The following is a 14763-nucleotide window of genomic DNA, read 5'->3' as shown; positions in this document are numbered from 1 at the left end:
CTCTGCGTTTCTTTGTTTGTTTTTATTCTGCACTTTTTTTTTATCGCAACTGCTTCTGAAATGTGCCATCCATTAAGCTTTGCTGGTACTAAATATGTCTTTTCACAAAAACAATGTTTTCTCATGGCTGAGTTAAAGTAAAGCCCCGCCGAGGAGAGAAACCTCTCAAAACAAACAAACATTTAGTGTGTCGGCTGAGAAGAGCCGTTTTTTGAGAGCATGAGACACATTGTGACCCATTATTATAATATTTCTCTCTGCAGGGCATTACGGCAATGCTATAGCAAAGCCGATAGTGGCTCGGGAATTTTCTACTCACCGAGTTAACACATTTCAGATTTAAGTGTTTAAATAAAGCCCTTTTGAAAAGAACCCCTTCAAGTGAAAACTCCCTTCCTACTGTGGATTCAATTAGGCAGCATTGCTCAGCATGCAAATTGCCAAGAATTAAGTGATTATGTATCTTTTTAGAGTAAAAATATCTGCTGTTTGTGCTGGCACAAGCTCCACCACTCGATGTAAGGCCGGCTGTCCAAGAGGAGGCTGGAGGATGAACACAGACAGAGATGCACAGGGAGTCGTGAGTGGTGGCCATCGTTTGGCTGATTGCTGTGAACGTTGGGGATGGAGATTCATCTCGGTGAGCTGGTTTTTATTTTGAGATGTTTCCTTTCCTTTAAGGTGACGCACTACGGGCAAAACACAATGATTTTCATGCACTGGTCAATTTGAGATTTGGGGCTATTTTTCTTCCATAACATGTCTACTTTTAGACTAGTGGAAAGAAAACATCTAACTTTTGGACATTTAGGATTTTAATTTATTTATTTATCCAATGTTCTGATTTCTGTTCTGGAAATGTATGCAAGTTAGCACATATGGGGTAAGATAATGACCATTTGCATATTCAAACATAACATTTCAGAAGAACACTAGTCCTAATGTAAGCAATCAACTGCAGGAGGTTCATGGTGATATCCATTAGGTACATGTGTTACCCTATTCACAGTGCAGACACATTGACATGTAAAGAAAACATTCTTGTATCATGTAATTTAGTCAACAGTGCTGCTGTAGGAAGGAGAAAGAGCGGCGTGTTATATAGTGATCTATACATTGGAAGGGTTTTATCCCCAAATTACAGAAATCAGCTTTTTGAAAATGCGATACAGATTTGTTCCTATAGCAAATCTCTGTTGCCTGTACTTGCAAAATGAAACATAATTACACTCAAGAGCACTCTAGATACATAATTTACCAAACCAGCATAATTTCTCCCTAATAAAGAGCACACTGGAGCTTTACTTGTATCTCTGTGACGCATTGTATGTCATTGACAATATCTTAAAATTGCCATTGGTGACATCGACCCCTCCAGTGCTGTTTAGTTCATTGATTGCCTACCGGATGGCCTCAGCTCATTTGCTGGAGTGCTGCAGCGGTGGGGAAGCGTCCTCCCCCTTGTGATAAAACCACACTCATCCAACCAGCAAGAACTCGATATCGAAAGATTAACTGAAGACGTGGTTGGATTAGAAGATAGGGATCCCTCCCTCCTGAGCTACAGAATCATACATTGAACTGTCTTTACTCTCATCTCTACTATTAAAAACACAAATGTTGCATTCACACTCTTCCAATAATGAACCATGAATACTCAGAGGGATTGATTACATACCTAATTTTCTGATAAACATCAACGGTTTAGGTCTCCTCGAGGGACGGTGAGGCAGCAGGGCAGAGAGACATCCAGTATTTATGGTTCCACAGCATCAATACTTCGCTCTAATGCTCTCTAGGTTCCGCGTGCATACCCCCCTCGTGCCTGGCTATATCATGGATTCACGATGCATCGATGTGTCTTTAATGCTACGCACTGCGTTTTGCAGTATCTGCGCTGTTAGTACGGTATGTTTTTATTTGCTTGTTGCAGACTTTTGTTTTGTCCAGATATCTTCGAGGGCCTCATCAGACCGAGCTAAATGCGACAGAGTATTCTTTGCAGTTAGCGACGTCTTTTCTGTATCTAAGCAACCACTGAATGCTAACGAGTGCTAGCGTTTGCCTCATGCCAAGTTCAAACTATACACGTGTACAAGTCGCCAGATTGCACAATACACAACTTCTTGGAGTCATTGTGGTTTTCACACTACAGTCAAACAACAAGATATTTCAACCGGAATCCCCGATGAGGTCAACAAACTAAGTTTTGTCCCAAAAATCACAGACGAGAAGCAACCTGGGCGTAGTGTAGTTATGCACGTTTTAGGACACTTCCGCATCGACTTTTATCGGCAGAACTGGAGGTTGCCGCCTGAATGCATTACATAGCACACACAGGGGGGCTACAGGCGAGGCACTTTCATTAGCTTTCGCTCCCTGACAATATTCCCGACAGATCCAGATATTTAGCATGCTAGATATCTGTAATGCGAGCTCCGGGCAAACGAGGATTTGTCAAATCAAGGCTAAAGTCGAGTCGTGTGATCTCGGCATAACACAGACCAAGAACTCTATGATTCTAATAGTACAATTGTCTGATTAGGGCCTGAAGCTGCAGGCGGACAACTCTAATTATTTGGTACTGGCCTACTTACAAAAAAGGCTCCACCGTGAATGTCAACATGAATCCTCAGAAACAAGGCCACAGCTTTGTATTCTTACGGGAACACTATAAGAACTACAGCAACTCCTGTGAAGGCTCGGTACGGTTAGCGAAATATAGGCTGTCATGTGAAGCTCTGTTTTCAGCCAGGGCAATTTATCTTCATTCCTACTTCCGCCAGGACTTCACATGAGCAACCTGGGATTTCTTGTGAACGTCTCCTTTGGGGTTTACTGGGATCTATTCTTGGCGTTCACATGAACGAGGGAGTATGTGAAAGAAATTGAACAGAACGGATGCGGTGGGGGCAGATCAATATGCAGCCTCTAAGACGAGAAGTGCTGCGCCAAGGGTAACAAAGACGGATAGCACCAGCTAGCATAAGTTAAGGGACGTCTTAAAAAGTGTTTGATTTCTCATTATTAATTAAATCACTTTGACTGCCTGTGGTGGCAGAAAGGAACTAATTGCAGCGGCTGAGCGACGACAGCCGCAGCTTGAGCGACAGCGGAGCGCCCCGGGTTCCCGAGTCTGTGATCTGTATGTTGGGTGCGAAGCCTACAGGAGCACAGCCAGTTTATCATGGAAGCTGTCACATAGGCTCCTTTGTGACTCGCACAGCTGCTGAGGCTGTACAAGTCAACAGTGACTGAAATACACTGAAACCGATTAATAGATACTTCCAATTAGGCTGTAGATTACATTGAAATGTACCTATATTACAAGATAGATGATGTGGTCTATGGTTAATGAGGAAATACTCTTCAAATTACTGAATGAATGTCAAAAAATGGTTGTGACAGGTTTGAGTCTCGGGCAGGCACAAAAGAGACACACACAATCTTAAGGGCAGTAACAGGTTTTATTAATTTCAGTCCCGTTTCTGCTTGCGAATGCTCCAGGCATCTGCTACCCGCTCTCCTTCCTCGATCTCCAGCTAATCCTGCTCTTATATGGAAGACCCAAACACACCCAATTGATCCCACCTGAGGCTGATTTACACATCATGGCACCTTTGCCTGAACCCGCCCCCCCCCCTCCCGCTCCACCCACTCTGCAGCTGAGCCTAACCACACCCCGCTGCCACAACGGTTTAAACAGTTTTGAAAACGTGTATCTCATTTAGCTTGTATATTCAGAACTGGTCTATCGGCCCTTTTTTAAAGCAGGAACATTATTGAATACATAGAAACAGTATGTTTTCTGAATGGACAATGCTGTAGCACTGGAGTGAGGCAATATCTTTCTTTCCTTGACTTTATTCTGCTACAACATTTGAAGATTCGATAATCTGAGTTTCATTATCCTTGCAGTGGCACAGTTTTAGCTATAATCTCACCCTACATAACACAGTGGGACAATTGTTTCTAGCTGTACATGGATCCAGGTCTTGCAATCATGTTTCTACAGAAAAGAAACAACAAAAAAGACATTACACCTCTGTCACTGTAGCTTCTGAAACCACTCTGAGCAACTTACTTCATGTATCCTTAGAGACCTTTGTGGTTCTGATACAAAGTCATGGCACCTTTGAGAGCTGATCTAATGCACATTAACAGTTCCCCGGGTCAAGTCAGTCAAGGAGCTGGTCAGTTCTGCAAAATTCGGAATGAACCGTCTGTAATAACCCGCCAGCCCCAAAAACTGCCTCGCCTCTTTTTTTGTCTTGGGGCGCGGGCAGGCGGAGATGGCAGCAGTTTTGTCAACCTGAGGGCGCCCAAGTGGTACCCCAGATACCGTACCTCCCTCCGTCCAACTGCACACTTCCCCGGTTTGGCAGTCAGCCCCACCTGCCTCAGGGACTCCAGCACCGCGCCTACCCGCTGCACATGCTCCGCCCAGGTGGTGCTGTGGATGATCACATCATCCAAGTAGGCGGCAGCATATGCAGCTTGCAGACGCAGCACCTGGTCCATGAGGTGTTGAAAAGTGGCTGGGACCCCGAACAACCCAAAGGGAAGCGTGGTGAATTGGTACAAACCAAATGGAGTGGAGAAGGCCGTTTTTTCGTTGGACTTTGGCGACAGAGGAATCTGCCAGTAGCCCTTGGTTGAATCCAGGGTCGTAAAAAAACACGCAGTGCCCAGTCAGTCCATGAGTTTGTCGACCCGGGGCATTGGGTAAGCATCGAACCGTGACACATCATTCACCCTGCGATAGTCCACGCAGAACCGTATAGATCCATCCTTCTTGACAACAAGAACAATGGGGCTACACCAGTCACTATGTCCATCTCCAGCATAGCAGCCAATTCCCTCTGAACCACTTTTCTTTTGTGCTCAGGTTACCTGTAGGGCCGTAACTGCACCGTCACGCCCGGAGGAGTCTCAATCTGGTGCATGATGAGGTTTGTGCGTCCTGGCAGGAGAGAGAACACGTCAGCAAACTGCTCTTGCAACTGGGCAATTTCTGTTCTCTGGGTCCTGGAGAGATGGTCTTCACAAAGAAGCGAAGCCGGATTGGTGGATTTTGGGACCACAGGCCCCAGCTCCTCTCTCTCAGATTCCGCGGACAACAGAGACACAGACTCCGCCTCCCTCCACGCTTTCAGAAGGTTGAGGTTGTAAAGCTGTGTAGCTCCGCCCCTGTCAGAACGCACCACCTCATAGTCAACATCCCCCACTCGCCGTGTGACCACAAAGGGCCCTTGCCACTTGGCAAGGAGTTTAGAGCTGGAAGGAGGAAGCAATACAAGTACCTTCTTTCCCGGTGCGAATTGTCTCAGCCTGGCCATACAGCCGTTGTTGACGGTCCTGGGCTTGGAGGAAATTCTCACGTGACATCCTACCCAGTGTGTGGAGCTTTGCTCGCAGGTCCAGGACGTACTGGATCTCATTTTTGCTGGTGCTCGGCCCCTCCTCCCAATTTTCCTTAATCAGGTCGAGCACCCCCGCGTAGCCCTGCCGAACAAAAGTTCAAAAGGAGAAAATCCCGTGGAGGCCTGGGGAACCTCCCGCACTGCAAACAACAGAGTCAAGCCATTTATCCCAATTACATTCATCTTCATTAATACATTTACGGATCATGGACTTCAAAGTCTTATTCGGACGCTCCACCAGACCGTCTATCTGTGGGTGGTACACACTGGTCCGAAAAAATGTAATGCCCAACAACCCGTAAAGTTCTCTCAGTGTTTTTGACATGAACTGGGTGCCCTGGTCAGTCAGAATCTCTTTCGGGATTCCGACTCGGGAGATGACCTGAAACAGTGCCTGCGTGACACTCTTTGCAGAAATGTTGCGCAACGGCACTGCCTCCGGATATCGTGTTGCGTAATCCACCATGACTAACACAAAGCGATATCCTTGTGCACTCTGGTGAAATGGCCCGATGAGTTCCATAGCGATTCGCTTATAACGGTACCTCCATTAATGACAGAGGACGCAAAGGCGCCCTCAGAATGGCCGGGTGGTTTACCAATTGACACTCCGGGCAGGACGACCACCAACGGCGCACATCCGCCAGGATGCCCGCCCAATAAAATCGGGTCATTATCCGGTCTAGTGTTTTTTCATATCCCATGTGACCAGCCATCGGGTTATAGTAAGCCGCCTGGAAAATCTTTTCCCGGCAGCTCTTCGGTACCAGCAACTGGGTGTTTTCCTCTCCTGCCTGAGCGTCACGGCTCACTCTATACAGTCTGTCCCTAATCAATGAAAAGTGCGGATCTGACTACGCTGCGTCAGGGCGCACCAGCTGACCATCAATTTGCATCACTCGGTCAAAGGTATCGTCCCGAGACTGCTTGAGTGGAAAATCTTCCATGGAGACTCCACCGGTTCCCCCTCCCCGTCTGCAGTGTCGGACAACCTTGCGTCACCGCTGAGCACAGCACAGATATCGCATGATCCTGTCGGCTGTGAACGTACCCCCGCAGCCTGTCCCATTAATTTGTTAAAACCCGGCCAATCTGTTCCCAAGATTAGGGGGTGCGTAAGGCGGGAGCTAACCGCAACCTTTAACATTATGTTTTTTTTCCCCCGTATCTAATTTCCGCTGACACCATAGGATACTCGTGAACGTCCCCATGCACACACTTTATTTTCACCCACAATTCCTCCGCCAATGCACCGGGCCGAACCAGGCTCTGGTGGATCATAGACTGCGTACAGCCTGAGTCCACCATCGCCTGATGTGTACCCCCCTGGATTCTTACCGGAACGCGATACGTCGCTCCCGGACTGGGGGAGGGTGTTGGAGAGCCAGATCACCTGGCCCACTTCCATCAGCGGACACTCTCCAGAAGTGCCCGGGCTGCCCGCACCACCAACACTCCTGCCATGGTGTTTGAGAACCCCCCTGTAGGTCAGGAAGAGTGTCGGTGCTGGCCGTGGCCGGTGGGGTGGGTGTCGGACAGGCCGTAGCCAGCGCGCGACCGCCGTCCCCCTGCCCGGGGGGGATGAACTGCCAGGTGGTCCTCTGCCAAGGTGATGGCGGTCTCCAGGGCAGCAGGGCAGTGACAGAGGACCCAGGCTGACGTCCGGGCCGGCAGGCCGCCTACAAACTGCTCCAGGACCACCTTCTCCGCTACTTCCTGTGCCTCCACCAAGCCTCCGGGTTGCAGCCATCTGGTGGCCGCTGAGCGAAAACAACTGGCCGGTCCTCGGGCCCCAGTCTGGCCTCACGGAACCTCCACCGGTGGTCCTCCGGAGACAGGCCCAGCCGAGCTATGACGGCTTTACGCACGTCTGCGTACACCTGCCTGCCGGGGGAAGCCCCAGACCCACTCTCTGTGCCTCCCCGGCCAGAAGAGGCAGGAGCCGGACCGCCCACTCGGCCTCAGGCTAGCCACACGCCTCCGCTATAGCCTCGAAGGAGTCCAGAAACGACTGCGCGTCATCCGCGGTGGTCATCCTGTGCAGGGTCATCCCCGCCAGCGCGGAGGGGCCCGCCGCCGCCGCCCGGTCAGCTGCAGCTGACTGCTCCAGGGCGAAGGTCTGCCTTTCAGCCTGGTCATGGAGAGCCGCCAGAAACTGCCGGTTCGTCTCCGCCTGGTTGAGCTGCATCTGCCCCAGTGCCACGATCGGCTGGGTCGGCATCTCGGAGTGCTGCTCCTGGTGCTCCATATACAGTATCACCACTGTGACAGGTTTGAGTCTCATGCAGGCACAAAAGAGGTCACACAATCTTGAGGGCAGTAACAGGTTTTATTCATTTCAGTCCCATTTCTGCTTGTGAACGCTCCAGGCATCTGCTACCCGCTCTCCTTCCTCGAACTCCAGCTAATCCTGCTCTTATATGGAAGACACAAACACACCCACTTGATCCCACCTGAGGCTGATTTACACATCAAGGCACCGTTCCCTGAACCACACCCCAGCTCCACCCACTCTGCAGCTGAGCCTAACCACACCCCGCTGCCACAACGGTTTAAACAGTTTTGAAACGTGTATCTCATTTAGCTTGTATATTCAGCACTGGTCTATCGGCCCTTTTTTAAAGCAGGAACATTATTGAATACATAGAAACAGTATGTTTTCTGAATGGACAACGCTGTAGCACTGGAGCGAGGCAATATCTTTCTTTCCTTTATTCTGCTACAGCATTTGAAGATTCGATCCTCTGAGTTTTATTATCCTTGCAGTGGCACAGTTTTAGCTATAATCTCACCCTACATAACACGCTGGGACAATTGTTTCTAGCTGTACATGGATCCACGTCTTGCAATCATGTTTCTACAGAAAAGAAACAACAAAAAAGACATTACACCTCTGTCACTGTAGGTTCTGAAACCACTCTGAGCAACTTACCTAATGTATCATTAGAGGCCTTTGTGGTTCTGATACAAAGTCACGGCACCTTTGAAAGCTGATCTAAGGCACATTAACATTCGTCACAACACCCGGGTGCATCCCTGTGGACAATCCTTTGACAATTGCTTAGTTTTTCTTCCTACATATTCACGCCTAAGAAAATGTTGACAGATAAAGTCAGTTTCTTGGAGACAGACATAATTGTTCAACTAGATTATAGCGTAGATTTGTAGTTTGACGTAGGCATGGGCTGACACAAAATGTAGTTTTATTATATTCAAGCTACTTTTATGTGCCTGGAGGACCCATATGTTTGCTTGTTAGCAGTGACCAAACTTATCAGGCGTGTGTATCATTGTGTATCACTTCATCATAAACCCTAGAAAAACCCCACAGAACGCCTTGACCTTCTTGCTGGAAGCCGGAGGAACTTCTTTAGTGGCAAATGGAGAGAGGTGTGTGGGAGGAGTGACAAGAGAGTTGGTCGGACCATGCTGTGAATTGTGACTCTGTTTCCCAGGGGGCTTTGCAACAACAGTTTCAAAAAAGCCACTAGCCGCTTAGCCGATGTCATGGAGAGGGCTGAGACGAATTGGCCTGAGGTCACAGGAGCTTGTTTGTGGAATCATGGTGGATGCGGGGGTGCAGGTGTTGGTTGATCGGATGACTCTGGTGCACAGGAGGATTGTGGGTAGATGGATATGTCAGAGAGTGGAACCCCACCCCTTCTTAAATTGTGATGGTGCTGTCACAGGGAGGACGGCGATGTTTGATCAAACCCTGATTGTCTTTCATTCTTCACCTTCCCTAACGCGTTGACCCGACGACGCCAAGCCCTAGAAAAGCTCCGAATATTTGAATGGAAGCACATTACCAGGTGCCATGTTGAATCAACTTTTACTGCCGAAACTTACCTCATAACACTGCATCTACTGCATTATCCAAAGTACCGTTCTGGGTACTGACTTTACAAACAAATGCGTGAGGGCTTACTCCTTAACACTAAAGATGTTAATTTGCTTCAATGGTTTATTTTACCCATAACCATGTACAAATAAACAAAACCTTTACAGCTTTGTATGGTCACACATTTAGCATTCATTGGTCCATGAGCACTCCTTACGGGGAACATAAAAACACTGTTGTGAGGCACCGACATTGATTCCCGGCGTCTCAGCCTTGCACTGACGTCACAAATGTACCATCCATTCTAACAGTTTCATTGCAAATCAAAATAGTCACATGCAATGATTGAAAAAAATTACATTACCTCATGTCACATAGAAAGTAAGCGAAAAGTTCCATCATTTAGAAATAAGTACTCTTCAGAGATTTGTCTCCATTCTTTTTTTTTTTGTAAGTCCTAGACATTCTTTCAACAGCGTTGTTGGTCTCATTTGGGTTGTAAACATTAGTTACAGTGCCTAGTTCATTCACCTGGCTGGCTATGTAGCATCTCTCTCTCTCTCTCGAAAATTGGTCAATCAATACTCTCAATCAACTGATCAGGAGGAATTGGTCAGTACTCAATCAGTTGTACAAGGAATTTATCATGCAAGGACATGATCGTCTTTGGGCTCAGTTCGGGGCAACAGGACACCAGTGAGAGACTGCAGAACAGACGGAACCGTAGATCAATATAAGACACCCTGAGAATCACAACTACGTCTCTTTCATCCGTCATCCCTCCTTCCTATCCTCTCTCTTTCTCTATTTCTTCTTCTATGGAACGATCATAGCCAGGTGGGCGTGGCCTCGGTGGTTGAGGGACATGGTTGGTTGGTAGGTTGGTTTGTTGTGGCGGGAGCCGGTTGCAGTGCAACTGGCCCCTCGGTGGTTGGCATGGAGACAGGTTAAGGTGAGTTCTGACCTGGTAAGGTAGTATGTGGCACATGTAGTATGGACAGTAGAATGTAATATGCAGCTCTGGAGAAAAATACATGGCTTTAAAATGGTTTCAAACAATGAGCAAAACAGAACGAGTGCACTTTGTCCAGATTAAAGGGCCAGTTCATCCACATTGCAAAAAAACTCAACTTTAGTTGTATTTAGTTCTGCAGATAGTATTTGTTTTGATATATCTGTCATCCACAACACAATTAATTGCATTTAGGTTTTGGTGCAGGAAGTATACATTTGTTTTCATTCAAACTACTTTCTACAGAGACAATAGTACCAATAAAAATAACCAGAACCACAGAAAGGTTCCTGTAGATTTGTTAAATATTAAATGCTGGAGTACCACAAACTAAATTCCATTCACCTACATTGTTTTGGAGTAAAGGCCGAATTATTGGAGACAGATCTCAAAAACTTGACAAAACGCCACATTTATCTTTTTAGGTGAAGTAGCCCTTTATAAATCAGACCCCTTGAGTTATACTTGTTTTTAAAAATAAATTTTAGCAACTCCAGGACTGTTTTGTTTCTTTTGCAAAGCACTTGATGATCTCCGCGGTCAAAACACAGCAAATTAGTAACAACAAATCCAAGCGCGAGAGCACTTGAACGTCCAGTCTAGACGAGTATTTATCCCCAGAGCTGTCGGCATGTAACAGTAGATTGTGACAGTAGAATGTTATCGATGGAGAACATCACATGGGGCTGACGTGGTGTGCAGCAAAAAGGATGGCGCAGGGGAAAGGCGGTAGTGGTGGACAGTGATTGGTTGATTTGGTTTGATCAGGTCACTGAAGGGGGGTTATGAACAGTCGAGTTGAGTCAGATCACAGGATGAGGGTTTGCAGCTATAACGTCATGAGGTTCCATCAGGAGGTATGGAAGCCTGACCGGTTTTAGCTTTTGTTGGTGGACACTGGACAGAACACCCACCCTGAACCCTTCCCACACACACACACGCACACACACACACGCACAAACACACAAACAGGCATGCACTCATACATAACTGAGCAGACACACACACATACACAAACACACACACACACACACACACACACACACATTTAACATAGTTTGCATAGACATATATAAATAAACAGACAGGTTTGTTAACTTACACTTACACAGGCATTTATGACAAACACACACACACAGTCACTCTTACCCACCCCCAGACTTGCGATGTGTTACTGTGATGATGCAGAGTGTGGTGGAAGGTGAAGAATAAGACAACGGAAGACAGGTGATGCTAAAATGAACATTTATAATGACTGCTGTTGCTGTCGCAAAATAAGAATCCTTAAAAAAAAGACCTCATATATATTAGCACTAGATTGCCCACTTCACTGGTAATCCACAAGTCAAGAAACACAACTCACTAAGGTTTTTTTTCTCTTTACAAACACAATGCTACAATTACATTAAATATTCAATACTCTTTAAGTCAGTTAATGTATGTTGTTAAAAGCAACCACTAAAATACTAAAAAAAATAACAAAAAAAACAATACTAATATTAATTCACCTTTTTCCAGTCGTTTCTTTTTTTCTCGTTGTTATTTATTAATAGTATAATAATAATAATAATAATAATAGTCTGAGAAATAAATAGCTCAAATAGTGGTGTTTTCAGGGCAATGGGGCAGGCAGCATAAATCAAGAGTGGAGCTCAGAGCGATGCGATGAAATGGTGGAGTCTAATCTCAGGCAGGTCACTTTAATACTTTCAAAGATGTCTCGGATGCACTGGCGAAATGTGGAGATATGACACGAGTTTTAGTTCTGCAGGTAGTGGGATGGTTGAGTGACACCTGCAGAGGTTATCCTCTCTAAACTATCATTCTAAGTTATGTAAACTAGGACTGTATTGCACAAAAGTTAGCAGCTCAGCTTCCTCGTTTTGTAGCCTGGGAGGAGCTTAATTATATTTTTTTTGTTCTATCCACCTCCCTGGTGTATTTTTATTTCTTTTCTCTTCTTTTGTTTCACAAACATGGAGGAGCCGAGTCGAGACGTTTTTTTCTCCCACGATGATATGTATCTAACACGACCAAGCATTTTCAACAACTATGAGCGCCACTATAACTCACTGTTAGGAAAACACCAACAAATGCACAAAAAACAAGCCCTGCGTTGAGAATGGCTTGGGGCTACTTCTCAAGGCTAGTCATCATTGTTCGGTGAGCACAGGTATCTAAAGAGTTTGCTCATGGACACTAAACAGAGAATACAGTAGGTAAATCAACACTAATAACAACAGCACAGGTTAACACAGTAGAACTAGCATAGCCGATTATACAGGCAGACCTAACTATCGGATACAGAGGATGAGGAGTGTGATGATCGTCTACCGCGTCCACTAGTACCTCTTTATGCTGCCGGCCCCTTTCTGCTCAACACTTCTCTCTTTACAGCTCGGCAAAAAAATCGGACAAAAATATTTACAATGAGAGAGAAAGAAATTGTGGAGAAACAGTTCTTTAGTGTTTTTTCTTTTTCTTTTTTGTTTGTCTGCATTTCTTTTCTTTTTTTTCTTCCTTTCTTATGTTTTATTTCTTTTTTTGTTCATTTTTCGACTTATATCTCAGAGAATTGTCCCCGATGATGAGCAACAAACAAACAAACCAAAAAAAAAATCCAATCGTATCAGCTAGCATTGCACAGTCTCAGAGAGAGGTTTTGGGGATGGAATGGAGAGTTATCGTCCAAACAGTTGGATGAACACAGGGGGGGGGGGGGGGGGGGGTATAGGCGGAGGAAGGTCAATAAAGTTCATGAGAGGGGTGAAAGTTCAAAAAAGTTCAAGAAGACAGAGGATGGCTTGCGCAGCTGGCGGTGCGGAAACGCTCCCTGCACCGCCGTGCGGAGGAGGTGGAGGAGGGCGGTGCGTGTGTCGGCGTGTGTGGTTTGGATGTAAAACAAAAAAAAAATATCAGCATTAGAAAATGGAGTTTTTTTAATCTTTCCCATTGAGAAAAATCAAATGGAGCGAGAGCGAGAGAAGGGGGATAGAGGGAGAGAGAGAGAGAGAGAGGGGCGGGGGGGGGGGGGGGGGGGGGGGGGGGGGGGGGCGCTGGGGAGGGGTAGAAAGGGGGAGAGGTGAGGAGAGTGAAAGGTGCCCCCAACACTATGGCACACAATCAATGGAGTCCCACAGGCTGAAGAGATGACAGAATTAGGAAAGCAGCTGGCATGAACGGTGTTTTTTTTTTTTAGGTAGGTTGAGAGGCGGGGCAGTAGGTAGGTAGACAACCTGCAGAGGGGTTAATCCTTGTCGGGTTTAGCTCTGTGGGGGGTGGTGAGGAGGAGGAGGAGGAGGAGTGGTGGTGGTGGTGGGGGGCAAAAGGTGCTGTTCAGTTGAGGCGTCATGAGCGACATCATGTTATGAGGGCGGAGCATGCTGGCTTCATGGGTGCTTCCAAGGATGGATGTCCGACACACAAGAACAACTCAAAGAAACGCTTGGAATGGTAGTTGTTGTTGTTTTTGTCCCCTCTCTGTTCTATTTTGGCACTCGAGAGAAGAGACTCGTGGGAGGCAGGAGGAGGAAAGTGTGTGTGTGTATGTTTGGGGAGGAGTGGGCAGTGCAAAAAAGAGGGCATTGGAAGAGAGAGAGAGAGAGAGTGTGTGTGTGTGTGTGTATGTGTGTGTGTGTAGGGAGGGGGTAAACAGGCTACACACAGAAAATGGCATTTTTGTAAAAAAAAAAAAAAACTGGTCTAGGTTAGACAGAGCATACAGTACAAATCAAAAAACCATGATTTTTAAAAAAAAAAAAAAAAAAAACAGCGAACGAGAAGAAGTGAACAGAAAAACAGTGATATGACAAATGCAGTCTACGGTTGCTGGTGCTTTGATGTGGCCCGAGTCGGCGGGGGGGGGGGGGGGGAGCGGGGGTCCCATAATATGTCTGAAGAGGTCAGTGGTGGGTGTGGGTGAGAGTGGGTTTGAGTTTGTGGAGGTGGCGGTGGAGGTGGAGGGGCAATCAACAAAATAAATCGGAGGACTATGTCGGAGAGCCACACCCACTGAGAAGCGATGAGGTCACCTGGCGAGCAGGTGGAAATTAAGTTTGCATTCCTCTACACATCACAATATCAACAGAAAGGAAGAAACAATAATGACTAGCCGGCTATACGTAGCACACACGAGACAACCACGAGCACGGAACACAGAGAGAGAGAGAGAGAGAGAGAGGAGCATGCACGTCTAAATACACCGCTGGATAAGAACACCTAAGAGTAAGGATACACATCTACAGTAGACTCGCACACCACCCCACTTCACCCCCAGCCTTGGCTCGGCCTGCCATGCACAGTAACAGCAGAGAATTTAGTGCAAACATGGAGCAGGAATGGGGTTTGTTTTTCTTCTTTCTTTTTTTTTCTTTTTGGGGGAGTTTTGTAGGAAGCGGGCCATCTCCCATGACAACATCTGTCTGGATACAAAACATGACCACACTGGAAATACTGGTTGCATAATAAGGATTGAGAGCGAGAGAGAG

Source organism: Cyclopterus lumpus, chromosome 13, assembly GCF_009769545.1.
Source record: "Cyclopterus lumpus isolate fCycLum1 chromosome 13, fCycLum1.pri, whole genome shotgun sequence".
NCBI classification, from domain to species: Eukaryota; Metazoa; Chordata; class Actinopteri; order Perciformes; family Cyclopteridae; genus Cyclopterus; species Cyclopterus lumpus.
Note: the sequence above shows the minus strand (reverse complement) of the source record.